The sequence below is a fragment of the Callorhinchus milii genome, unplaced genomic scaffold (assembly GCF_018977255.1).
Source record: "Callorhinchus milii isolate IMCB2004 unplaced genomic scaffold, IMCB_Cmil_1.0 Scaffold1, whole genome shotgun sequence".
Lineage (NCBI taxonomy): Eukaryota > Metazoa > Chordata > Chondrichthyes > Chimaeriformes > Callorhinchidae > Callorhinchus > Callorhinchus milii.
In genome coordinates this window covers 57,723,624-57,736,284 of record NW_024704742.1, presented here as the reverse complement: position 1 = coordinate 57,736,284, position 12,661 = coordinate 57,723,624, and the positions used below count along the sequence as shown (strand labels likewise).

The 12,661-nt window shown below is 45.6% G+C and overlaps 1 protein-coding gene across 6 annotated transcripts in view; it reads left to right on the top strand.

The window, feature by feature from the left end:
* LOC103187399 (solute carrier family 22 member 5) overlaps window positions 1-4,013 on the top strand; it is a 45,931-nt gene extending 41,918 nt beyond the window's left edge. For all 6 annotated transcript variants that reach the window (XM_042342478.1, XM_007906873.2, XM_007906872.2 and 3 more), the window contains one exon: window positions 3,960-4,013. The gene's annotated coding sequence lies outside the window, so the exon portion shown is untranslated. The remainder of the gene's footprint in view (window positions 1-3,959) is intronic.
* The last annotated feature ends 8,648 nt before the right edge of the window (window positions 4,014-12,661 follow it).

Below are 12,661 nucleotides of genomic sequence, written 5' to 3'. Positions count from 1 at the left end.
TCTTTCCATTCTCCCCTCCTCCCCTCATTAGATGCTTGGAGCCACATTTGTACTCCATGCCCCTGGCTCTCAGCCATATCAGATTTAAAGGGGAACTGCTATCATGACAAAGTGTTCAGCAAAGGTGATATTCTCCCTCATTTACATAGAATTTGGAGAGAAAAAACACTCTTAAATTGATCGTCACAGCTATTATACTTCCATTGGCAAAGTGTTTGACTCCTGAAAACTCAACTATATTGAAAGCTGTTGATTTGGAGACTGGTGACTATCTTTTTAAGTAGTCCCCCTTGAGTTTATAATCTGAGAACAAAGCGCATCTCGACACGGATTACTTTAGGAACAAAATGTCAGTTCCCATTCAGTGTGAAAATAGCTGGAGGGTAGAATCCATACTTGAATTAACTGTGTGATATGAACAGAATCCTTCTTTTTCGTATTCACTATATCAGAACCGATGAAAGCACTGTGCTATAAAAAGCCATTTGATTCATCAAGTGCACTCCTTTCAACAATATTCGTGCAATTATACTTGACCTGTTGTATATTATTTTAGATTTCTTCCCAATTTTCTTCCACATACCCATTTAACTCTCTCCAATTCACCAATGTCCTTTAGATGTAGACACCCAAAAAGACACATTGTGACGCTTTTCTGCATGAAAAACATGAACATGTGTGAAGTACATTGCTCTTGTTCCTACTGCAGTACCGGGAGTCCATTTTATCATCAGAACTGTGGTGGTTCTTCTGTTTTCTGTGGTGCACCTTTTTAGTAGCCTATCATGTATTGTTTCAATAATGGGAATGTCATACCTATAATGTAGAGTCTTGTAGCTCAGTGGTTCGAGCACTCGCCTTGCAAACGAGACACCTGGGTTCAATTCCAGGCAGGGCGAAACCTTGGGCAAATTTCCTTACTCCAAACACCTAATAATAATCCCTCCTAAACAAAACAATAATAAATTGGTCATTTTCAATCCACGACTGTTTGTGGGACACCGCTGTGCGCAATTAGCTGCCGCGTTTCTCCCACAAATATACAGTCAATTCACTTTACAGCATATTCTATGAAGGGCTAAGAGATGTCGAGAAGACGTAAAAAGCGCTATATTAAATGCAAGGATTATTATAATAATAATCATCCTTAAATTTGATTAAGCGCTTAATCACGTCTTTGAGGTGTCTCAAAACACTTCACAGAATACACTAAGGTGAATTGACTGTGTATTTTGTAGGCAAAAGGTGACAGCCAATTACACATAACAGTGCCCAACCAACAGTCGTGGATTGAGTGACCAAATTATTTTTTTTTTGGAAGGAATTATTATCCCCGGAAAAGTAATCCGCTAATCAATCGGGTTCCTACTTACTGCTAGGTAAACAAAGGCATGTGGAGTAAGGAAACTTGCCCAACGTTTCGCTCTTCCGGGAATCAAACCCAGGTCCTCTCACTTGTGAGGCATGTACTCTTACCACTGAGCTACAGGACTCCACCGTGAATCTAAGAAGCCTCTTGACTAACTACCGGGCAACCTTGTAATAGTGCCCTTTGATAGAACGTTGTCTCGCTTATTAGCCTGGGTCTAATGTGGACTCATGTGGACTTATCAGAACTGATTAGGTGCATATAGGTCCCTATTAGACTTGAATGGCTGGCTTCTAGTCCTAAAACTGACTGACTTCCTGGTTGTCACTTGGAGAAATCTGGTCATCCATCCAAGGAAGACACGTCACTGGATGAATTTCCTAACTGAAGAACACAAAGCTAATAATAATCTTTGAAATAGCACCTGTCAGCTAGTGTGGAGGATGTCTTAAAGCCCTTTACAGAATACACTGTAGAGTCCATTGACTTTGTATTATCGTGGGTGAGATAAAGAGGTAAAATACAGACCTCAGAGAACTGTGGCAGTACAGTGACCTTTTAATTATTAACTTTTCTGCCTAGATACTTCAGGCTATTTTTCAATAACATTTATTTATGTAATTGGGCCTATATCCTCCTTGCCATTCATCATAGCTACACCATTCATAAATTTCGATAAATTAAAAAGTCTGAGTCCATATCCTCACCCATATTAAACTTTGCACCTCCATCACCCCAGTCCTTGCCAGGTACCCTATTGCAGAACGGATTGATTACAAGATCCTCACACTCACATGGAGATCACTTCATGTCCTGACACATCCCTTTCCAACCTGCTTACACTCCTCTATCCGCCCCCTTCGCTCAGTTGGCTCTGACCCCCTACACGTCCCTCATCCCTTCTGCTCTAACATCGGCAACTATGCTTTCAGCCACTACACCCCAATATTGTGGATCTCTCTGCCTAAATCCCTCTGCCTTGCCCCCTCTTTGTCTGTCTTAAGATCACACCTGAAGAACTTCCTCTTTGACGGTCGCCAGAGAGGGGAGGAGGTCTAAGGTCACCTCCCCACGCTCGCTGGCTTGGTGTCAAGCTCCATCACTGCTAAGCACTCTGAGACGCTATCCCATGTGAAGGCCGCTATATACAATAAATGTTGTAAACTTTACAGTAAAGTACCTAATTTTATTTTCTGCAACAGAATTTTACTTGAAGCATTATCATTTCTACTTAAACATTTAAATAACCTAGTACAATGCATTAAAGAGAAGTCGTGCATGAGTATGGTATAAGTTTGAATGCAGAATACTAGCAACTACTAGCAGCATTGGCCTAGTTTCAGCAATTCAGCTAAAATGTAACTATTGTCACACAATTATTGAATACAAAAATTAGTAGTATAGCTGTGAATTAAAAATAAACTTGTATCTGTTTGGAAATCAACAAACTTATAAGTATGGATTTGTGATATTTAAAAAATGAGAGAGGGAAAGCTTTGTGTAATATTCACTTTAATGTAATATGCAGCTTGTGTGAGGTAATTTTTTTTGTTTACATTCTTCAAGAAGAATGACCATCCGTAAGACCAAGATTGGGTAACCCACTGCTGTATTGAGGGTTTCCACTTCACATTCTTCTGACCGTTATGCTGAACCAATCCTTAATAAAACTCATTCAATTCATTTTAACGCTATTCGGTGGAGTAGATGCAGAAAAATTTCAGCAACTTGAGGGCTGTAATCCTGTGCCATTGGTCTATATTTACAGTATTGTTGCCTTGCATGCATGACAGTGATTGCTATTGTGCTGAGTTGACAGCTCTGGATAGCATAACCGTGAAGGTTCTTTCACTATTGGCAAATTCCAAACCCGTCAAAAACATCACAAAGGATCTGCTTTCATGAGTGTTTGCTCTGTCCATACTTTTATCTTAGTTTGCTAAGGGCAGTTTTATTCATCTAACCTATCCAAATAATGGAAAATTTTAAAAATGCCTTTGCCTTCAGGTAAAATATTATGTGCATCAGTTTTAACAAACACAATTACTTTTTATGTGTTAGAATTAGTCAAATAAAAAAAATTATACGCAGGGCAGCCTCAGTGCTCGTGGTAAAAACATACCTTGGCTGTCCAGCCCCTTGGGACGTCTTCCTGATGTGAAATGCGGTATTTAATTCAATTTTTTATTATTGTTGTCTTTCTACAACATCCTCTACAACATACAAGTAGTAGAGTGTATATTTGGTTGCTGGATGAAGAGAGGTTAGGCTTGGCTGTGACATCCTCTACAGCTGAATGTCCTATTGACACTTCACAAAGACATACCAGATGAACATTGGATATTTGGGTGAGTTACTGGAGGGCAACTGCCCATGGAACTGCCTCCCAGTAAGAGGAGGCTAAGGACAAGGAGCAGAGAAGCACATGCGAGTGGAGATAAAAACAAATTGGACACATTAAATTTAGAACATTTATATTTTTAAAAAATCAGTGGTAAAATAATTATATTTAATAGTGTGCTTTACCTTCCCCAGTTGCTAAGAGCATAATAAATAATTAATTTTTCTGTATTTACATTTTTGTTCACAGAGATATAACCTGAAATCAGAGCAATGATCATTGAGACCAACAATGAGGCAGAACTGAAAAAGATCAACAATTGAACACCAGAGCATGGCGTCTATTTTGCATTCTTAGTGAAAATTGGAGCTAAGATTTGCAATAGTTGTAGGCACAGGAATGTATCCTTAAAAGCTAGAATAGTATATGTTTTGGGGGGAAAAAAATCACATAAAATAATCAAATTATTTTTGTCAATAGGGCTTCACAATGTTTATTAGCATGGCACAAGATAATAAGCCTCACCATAGACAGCTATGCAATAAGTGTTATATGATTCTCTAAATAATTGACTGATACAGATGTGTCCAAGCATATTCTGTGGATTTATTAGGTGCTGTTCCAGACTAATGGTGTCTCTTTCAAAGAGAAGCAATCAGCGAAGTTTGGACTCCACGCTACTTTTAGTATCAAATTACACACTGAACCACCATGATGGAACTCGGTAATAATTTAATGTCTATGCTGCAACTTCAAATGGGATTCAAATGGAAATGCCTTCAGGTAACTTAATGAAGTAAATCATGATGACTCAAGTGAAGTCCATCTGAAGATAGATGGTGTCTGAGTGAATTCCCATAAATTGAGGTGATGTACACTTGGGTTTTTCAATTATTGAACACGATTTGAAAAATAGTCATGTTTCAGATCCCACTACTATATTATATAAATATGTTTACATATAATCATATTTATCAGGAATATTGGCTTATTTGCATACATTATATATGATAAAGACTTGCCGTAAGAGGACAGGATTACAGGGCTATGGAGAGAAAGCGGGCCAGTGGAATTGAGTTGGATTGCTCTTTTAGGAGCCGGCGCAGATGCGATGGATCGAATGGCCTCTTTCTGTGCTGTATGATTCTATGAATAGTCACAAACTACTAAAAGGTATGGACTTGAGATCAAGAGGGAAGATAAACAAACAGTATGTATTTAGTTACTTCACACACCGATTGTGGAGGTGACTAGCCAGAGAAGCTGTGGTAGGTTTCAGAAAATTCAAGAGGGAATTAAATTGTTATTTGGAAAGAAATAATGTTAGTGTATGAATTACTGTTTACTTTGGAACCAGATAGATTGACTGACAGTATTTTGCAATCCTGTACATTGCTATTATATAATTGTTTAGAAATAGAGACGCACAAATGTACTTAATACAACATCAGATATTTCATCGTCTAAACATGCTTCTGGCTATAATCAAGACACCATTGCCATCATTGGCCTTGAATGACGAGATGGCTTACGTAGCAAGATAGTAAAAGAAATTGGTGGTATGGCTGAAAAATAAAGACCTCTTCCAACCATAATATATCTTGTATTGATGCTTAGATCTCCTGGTCAGCTTGTTATCAGAATTTGCCCAAAGGGATATAAATTTTTATTTTACAAATTCCTACTTAAGAGTGCTTAGATGTATTCTAGATCCGTTTCATTGGTTTTCAGGGCAAAACTGCTTTATCTTCATGTTAACATACGCAATTATTTCAAGCAAACTACATCTGCTAGTTGCTTATGAAAGGTAAAGCAATGAAACGGTTCCTGGTACAATAACCTTTCCAGTCAAAATATCTTGCATTGCATTTTTCTAGAAAGCTTGCTCTTCAGATGTAAATTCTAATAAAGTTGGAATTGTTTTTGTTTTTACTTTAATCGGATGCCGAAGCTTACATTCTTCTTGTGAAATGTATTTCTTTCACCCCTTCAACGTGAATATTTAAATGAATTCTTGCAATTGATATAGAGCCTTAACTTTTCATTGAAACGTCTCAAAGTGCTTCAAAGGATTTATTGTAGACAGTAGTGACTGCAAAGATGGCAGCCAATTGGCACACAACAATATCCTGTATTAGTCTGTCCGTATGAAATGTTTACTAATGTGAGCTTCATAATTTAAACATATCTAAATAATGTTTCAGTGACATTAATCTAATTATAACACAAATGAGAATCAGCCTTTCTAATTGAAATTTTGGTCAGTACTAATGTACTAATTGGTCATATGTTGTCTGCCAATTGTTTATTTAACTCCTGTGTACAATTGAATTTTAAACAATAGAAATCTTACGATAAGTTTTTTTATTGTTCATGGCACAAAAAACTAATAAATTAATAAAGTTCTTTGTGTTAATTTGCTCTTACAACAACAGCAACAACAAGATTCCATTTATTGAGCGCCTTTCACGTTGGGAGGACGTCCCAAGGCGCTGTACAGTTGGGTCAGGACCCGAGCAGGGGGGAAATGGTCAGGGTGAGGGGAGGGAAGGAGCGAGGAGGGGGTAGAGAGTCGAGAGGGGATCTGAAGGCACGGTCAAAGAGAAAGGTCTTGAGACTGGCCTTGAAGGAGGAAAGGGAGGAGGCGGCGAAGGCACTGGGGGATACAGTTCCAGAGCCTCGGGGCTGAGAGGCTGAAGGCCCGGCCACCGATGGTAGGGCGGTTGGGGCGGTGGATGTGGAGCAGATTGGAGCCAGAGGAACGGAGGTTACGGGCAGGTAGGTAGGGGGATAGTAGGTCGGAGAGGTAGGAGGGAGCAAGGCCGTGAATGGCCTTGTAGGTGAGGATGAGGATCTCGAATTCAATCCTCTGGGGGATGGGGAGCCGGTGGAGGCGAGCGAGGGTGGGAGTGATGTGGTCCTGGTGCGGGACAGTACACGAGCTGCAGAGTTCTGAATGACCTGCAGCTTGTGGAGGGAGGTGCCGGGAAGGCCGGCGAGGAGAGAGTTCCCATAGTCCAGCCTTGAGGTGATAAAGGCGTGAACCAGGGTTTCAGCCGCGTGAGGGGTGAGGTAGTGCCGTAGTCTGGCGATGTTCCGGAGGTGATGGAAGGTGGTGCCAGTTGTGGTGCGGATATGAGGGAGAAAGGACAGCTCAGGGTCGAACAGAACCCCGAGGTTCCTGACCGGCTTTGAGAGGTGGAGAGTGCAGCCTTGGATGCTGATGCTGTCAGCGCCTGAGGTGCAGAGGCGCTGACGTGAGCCAATCAGGAGGGCCTCAGTTTTGCGCACGTTGAGCTGGAGAAAGTTATCTCTCGTCCAGGACTCGATGTCGGACAGGCAGCTGTCAGGACATCGGTGGTCGTGGAGTTGAGGGTAGAGGAGGAAAGGTAGAGTTGGGTGTCATCCGCATACATGTGGAAGTTAACCCCATGTTTGCGGATGATGTCACCAGGGGGAGCATATAGAGGATGAAGAGGAGGGGACTGAGGACAGAGCCTTGAGGGACACCGCACGAGACAGTGCAGGGGCTGGAGGAAAAAACATTCGTGGAGACAAAGTGAAGACGGTGGGAGAGGTACGACCTAAACCACTCAAGGACAGGGCCTTGAAGGTTTAGGTGGGAGGACAAGCGGTGGAGGAGGATAGCATGGTCGACCGTATCTAATGCTGCCGATAGGTCGAGGAGGACGAGGAGGCAGAGGGAGCCCTGGTCACAGTTGGTCAGGATGTCATTGGTGACCTTGACCAGGGCAGTTTCTGTGCTATGGGCAGCACGGAAACCCGACTGAAGGGGTTCGAATAATGAATGGGTGAGAGGAAAGAGCGCAGCTGGGAGGCGACAACTCGTTCCAGGACCTTGGACAGGAAGGGGAGATTGGAGATGGGCCGGTAGCTTGATAGCTGCGACGCATCAAGGGATGGTTCTTTCAAGGTGGGAGTGATGGTGGCAGTTTTTAAGGGAACGGGAACAGACCCAGAGGAGAGGGACAGGTTGACCATGTCTGTGATATGTGGGGCAAGGACTCTGGGGACAAGGAGGAGGCCAGACCCGGTGGAACGAACGTTAACAGGCACTGTTGAGAGGAGAGAGGAGATCAGAGAGGTGGGGTGGGTGGGGGGGGGGGGGGGGTGCAGAGGAGTGGAGGGATTTGAAGACAAGAAGACAGCAATTGTCTTTGAAACAACAATTGTTGTTTGAAGACAACAATTTTTTTTAATATGTGGAGTCCTGTAGCTCAGTGGTTGAGCACTCGGCTTTGCAAGCGAGAGACCTGAGTTCAATTCCAGGCAGCGCGAAACCTTGGGCAAGTTTCCTTACTCCACACGCCTAATAATAATCCCTCCAAAACCCAAAAAAAAAACAATAATAAATTGGTCATTTTCAATCCACGACTGTTTGTGGGACATTGCTGTGCGCAATTGGCTGCCGCGTTCGCCCACAAATATACAGTCAATTCACTTTACAGTGTGTTCTGTGAAGCGCTTTGGGACGTCCTCCCGACGTGAAAAGCGCTATATCAAATGCAAGGATTATTATATTATTATTATAATATCGGTTTAAATTTTGTTACCTTGACTCAACACAGATATAGAATTGGGTCTGGCCTCCTCCTTGTCCCCAGAGTCCTACGCTCCATCCTTCGTGGCTGTGCTTTCAGACACTACACCCTGAGGCTCTGGAACTCACTCCCTTCGCCTCTCTCCCTCTCTTATTTTCAGGTCTCTGCTGAAGACCTTTCTTTTCGACCGCCCCTTTGGTCACTTTCCTCCCCCTAGCTCGGCCCCAGGATCCGTTACTGTGAAGCATTCTGAGACACTGTTCGGCGTGGAGGGCGCTATATAAATCCAAGTTGTTGTTGTAAATTCTCCACTTGGTATGATATTGGATCAGTTACCCTGAAACATTAACTAATTTTCCTTTCTCCAAGTATTAGGCCCTACCACACCCGCCATTCGCTCCTAGTCTCGGCATGCTCGCCACCGACCCGAGCTGCTTCTCCAAAATGCTCCCACCCCTGTCCTCTACCTTCCACTACTCCCGCTTGGTCCTCCTCTCCCACCGCCCTCCGACTCCTATCCCTGCTCGACCGTCCCACAGCCTCCCACTCCTCCAGTCTGCAAATCCTCCGTCGGGCCCACCGTGGCAGACGCCGCTGGTTGTCCAACAGCAGTCACTCTGACTGCCTGTCCCCCATTCTCGCCGCAAGGTTCATCGGTCCCTGACCATGGGGGCCAACCTCTCCTCCCTGATCCACGTCCCCACCCTCCCTGTTAGTTCCCCCCACCCCCCCAATGCCCCTCACCCCCCACTTTCGCCCTGTCCCCTCCACATCGGCTTATAAAATGTCCGCTCTCTCTCCAACAAAACACTCACCATCCAAGACATTGTCGACAAAAACACAGACATTCTCCCCCTCACTGAAACCTGGATCACTCCAGGAGACACCTTCCCCCTGATAGAGGCCACATCACCTGGTTACACCTTCCATCATACCCCACGACCTAACTGCCGTAGTGGTGTGGCTCTCATCTCCCGGTCCCCACTCAGCCTATACCCTTATTCGTCTGGAACCTTCCCCTCCTTTGAGCACCTTATCCTTTATCACCCCTCCACCCTTTCCCTCAAAATTCTCCTTATCTATCATCACCTCCAAGCCTTCCCCCACCTCCACCCCCGATATCTCCAGGCTTCTATCATCCCTCTCCCTCTGTTCTGACCGCCTCGTCATCCTAGGCGACTTCAACTTTCAATGCCTCCTGCTCTACCTCTGCTGACTTTTCCTCCCTTATCTCCTTCCTCAACCTCTCCCTGCACATCTACTCCACCACCAACGTTCACGGTCACCCCCTTGACCTGGTGATCACTCGGGGCCTCACCGTATCTCATCTCCCCATCGTCGGCAAAACGATCTAGGACCATCACTTCATCTCCCTTAACTCCTCAATCTCTCTCCCCACCAAAATCCAATCCACCTCCATCTCCAATCCGCACCTGGAAAAAAATCTCCCCTATCCCCTGGCTGCCTTGAAGTCATCTAAACTCCTTCCCCACTGGGCTTCCTCCCGCAATGACCTATCCTCCTCGGTCACTCTTCTCCACAGCTCCCTCTCCTCAACTCTCGATTCCCTTGCTTGCCTCTCTTCTCGAAACATCTCCTATTCGTGCAAGTCACCATGGTACACCAGCCTCCTCTGCTCCCTTAAAGCACTGATGTGTGCCGCTGAACGCACCCAGCTTAAATCGAACTTAATGGTCCATCAACAGATCTGGCTGGACCTTATCAAATCTTACTGCTCCATCCTCGCCTCCGCTAAATCGTTGTTCTACTCCAAGACAATCTTGGAGGCCAGGGACAACCCCAGGCTCCTCTTCTCCATCACCAACAGGCTCCTCCACCTACCCTCTCATGCCTCACCCATCCTCAACTCAAATACCAATTGCGAGGCGATGCTGGACTTCCTCTAATCCAAAATCGAGGGGATCCGCTCAGTTGCCTTTACCATTCCATCTGCTATGCCTTCCTCATCTCCCACTCCGGCCCCTAACAATTCCCTCCCTCCACACCTTTGACCCTGTCTCCCACTCCTCTCTCAACACCACTATAACTCACATGAAACCGACCACCTGTTCCCTCGATCCCATCCCTACCCATAACCTTACCTCCCAGCTCCACCTCCTTGCCCCTCTACTCAAAGACATCATAAATCTCTCCCTGTTCACTGGTACTGTTGCCACCCCACTAAAAACCACCATCATCATTCCTATCCTTAAAAAAAACTTTTTTCTCTACTCCTAAACTACTGCCCGTCTCGTACCTCTCTTTCCTCTCCAAGGTCCTGGAACGAGTTGTTGCTTCTCAAATTTGCTCCCTCTCCCGCCACTCCCTTCACGAACCCCTCCAATCAGGTTTCTGTGCCACCCACAGCACAAAAACAGCCCTGGTCAAAGTGACAAATGACATTCTGGCTATCTGTGACCAGGGCTTCCTCTGTCTCCATGTTCTCCCTGACCTCTCTGCTGCCTTCAACACCATCAACCACTCTATCCTCATCCACCGCCTCTCCTCTCACCTCAACCTTCATGGCTCTGTCCTTGACTGATTTAGATCGTACCTCTCATACCGTCTCCACTTCATCTCCAAAAAACGGCTTCTCCTCTAGCCACCACACCGTCTTGTGCAGCGTTCCTCAGGGATCTGTCTTTGGTCCCCTCCTCTTCAATATCTATATTCTCCTTCTTGGTGACATCACCCGCAGACATGTGGTCAACTTCCACATGTATGCGGATGACACCCAACTCTACCTCTCTGCCTCCACCCTAGACTCCAGGACTCCACTGCTGTTCTTGATGGACATCAAATCCTGGATGAGAGCTAGTTTTCTTCAGTTGAACATCAACAATACCGAGGTTCTCCTGATTGGATCCTGTCAGCACCTCCACATCACAGGTGCTGACAGCATCACCATAATAATAATAATAATAATCCTTGCATTTGATATAGCGCTTTTCACGTCGGGAGGACGTCCCAAAGCGCTTCACAGAATATACTGTAAAGTGAACTGACTGTATATTTGTGGGCGAACGCGGCAGCCAATTGCGCACAGCAATGTCCCACAAACAGTCGTGGATTGAAAATGACCAATTTATTATTGTTTTTGGTTTGGGGGGATTATTATTAGGCGTGTGGAGTAAGGAAACTTGCCCAAGGTTTCGCCCTGCCTGGAATTGAACTCAGGTCTCTCGCTTGCAAAGCGAGTGCTCTAACCACTGAGCTACACCTTACTAAGCCAGTCCGGAACCTTGGTGTCTTGTTTGACCCTCAATTATCCTTTCTACCCCACATCTGTGCCATGACCCGCTCTGCCTTCCCTCACCTCCACAACACTGCTCAGCTCCGAAACTGTCTCACACCGCAGGGCCGCCGAAACTCTCAAACATGCTTTCATTACATCGAGGCTTGACTATCCAAACTCATTGCTTGTCGGCCTCACCAACTCCTCCCTCCATAGGCTGCAGATCATCCAGAATTCTGCATCTCACGTCCTCTCCCGCACCAGACTCCATGACTATCACCCCCATCCTCGCCCGCCTCCAATGGCTTCCCAATACAGAAGATACAGTTCAAGATCCTGGTCCTCATCTTCAAAGCCTTCCACAGTCTTGCTCCCTGTTACCTCTGCGACCTCCTAACCCACTACCATCCTGCTCACTTCCTCCGCTCAGCGGGCTCTGCCCTGCTTCACGTCACTTGACCCCTATTGGCGGGCGGGCCTTCTGCCACTCTGGTCCCACCATCTGGAATGCCAATCCGCCATCCCTCTACATTGCCTCCTCCCTTGCCTCCTTCAAGACCCATCTCAAAACCCTCCTCTTCGACTGTGCTTTTGATCTACAACAACAACAACTTGCGCTTATATAGCATCCTCCATACAGGGTAGCGCGTAACAGTGGCAGAGCCTGACTCCGAGCCAGGGGGAAGGAGGAGGTGGCCATAAGCAAATTCGAACAGGAAATTTTTCAGGCAGGATTTAGAAGAGGGGCATGGGGCCAAGGCGGGGGATTGAGGGAGTGTGTTGCAGAGTTTTGGGGCATAGTGGCTGAAACCATGACCGCTGATGGTGGAGCGGAATGTGCGAGGGACGAGCAGGAGACCAGTGCTTTTGAGCGGAGGTGCCCTGTGATGGACTGGGGAATGAGGAGGTCGGAGAGGTAGGAAGGTGCCAGGGAGTGAATGGATTTGAACACAATCATTCTGCTTCCCCCCCCGTCTTCCACCTTCCCCAATCCCGACCCCCAGCTTGGTTCCGAAACTCTAACTGTCCAGCGCCTTGGGCCGTCCTTCCGATGTGAAAGGCGCTATACAAATGTAATTTTGTTGTTGTTGTTGTAGGCGCAGGTTGGCAAGAGCCAAGGCTTGGAGACCCCAGAGTGTGTATTGGGGTACTGC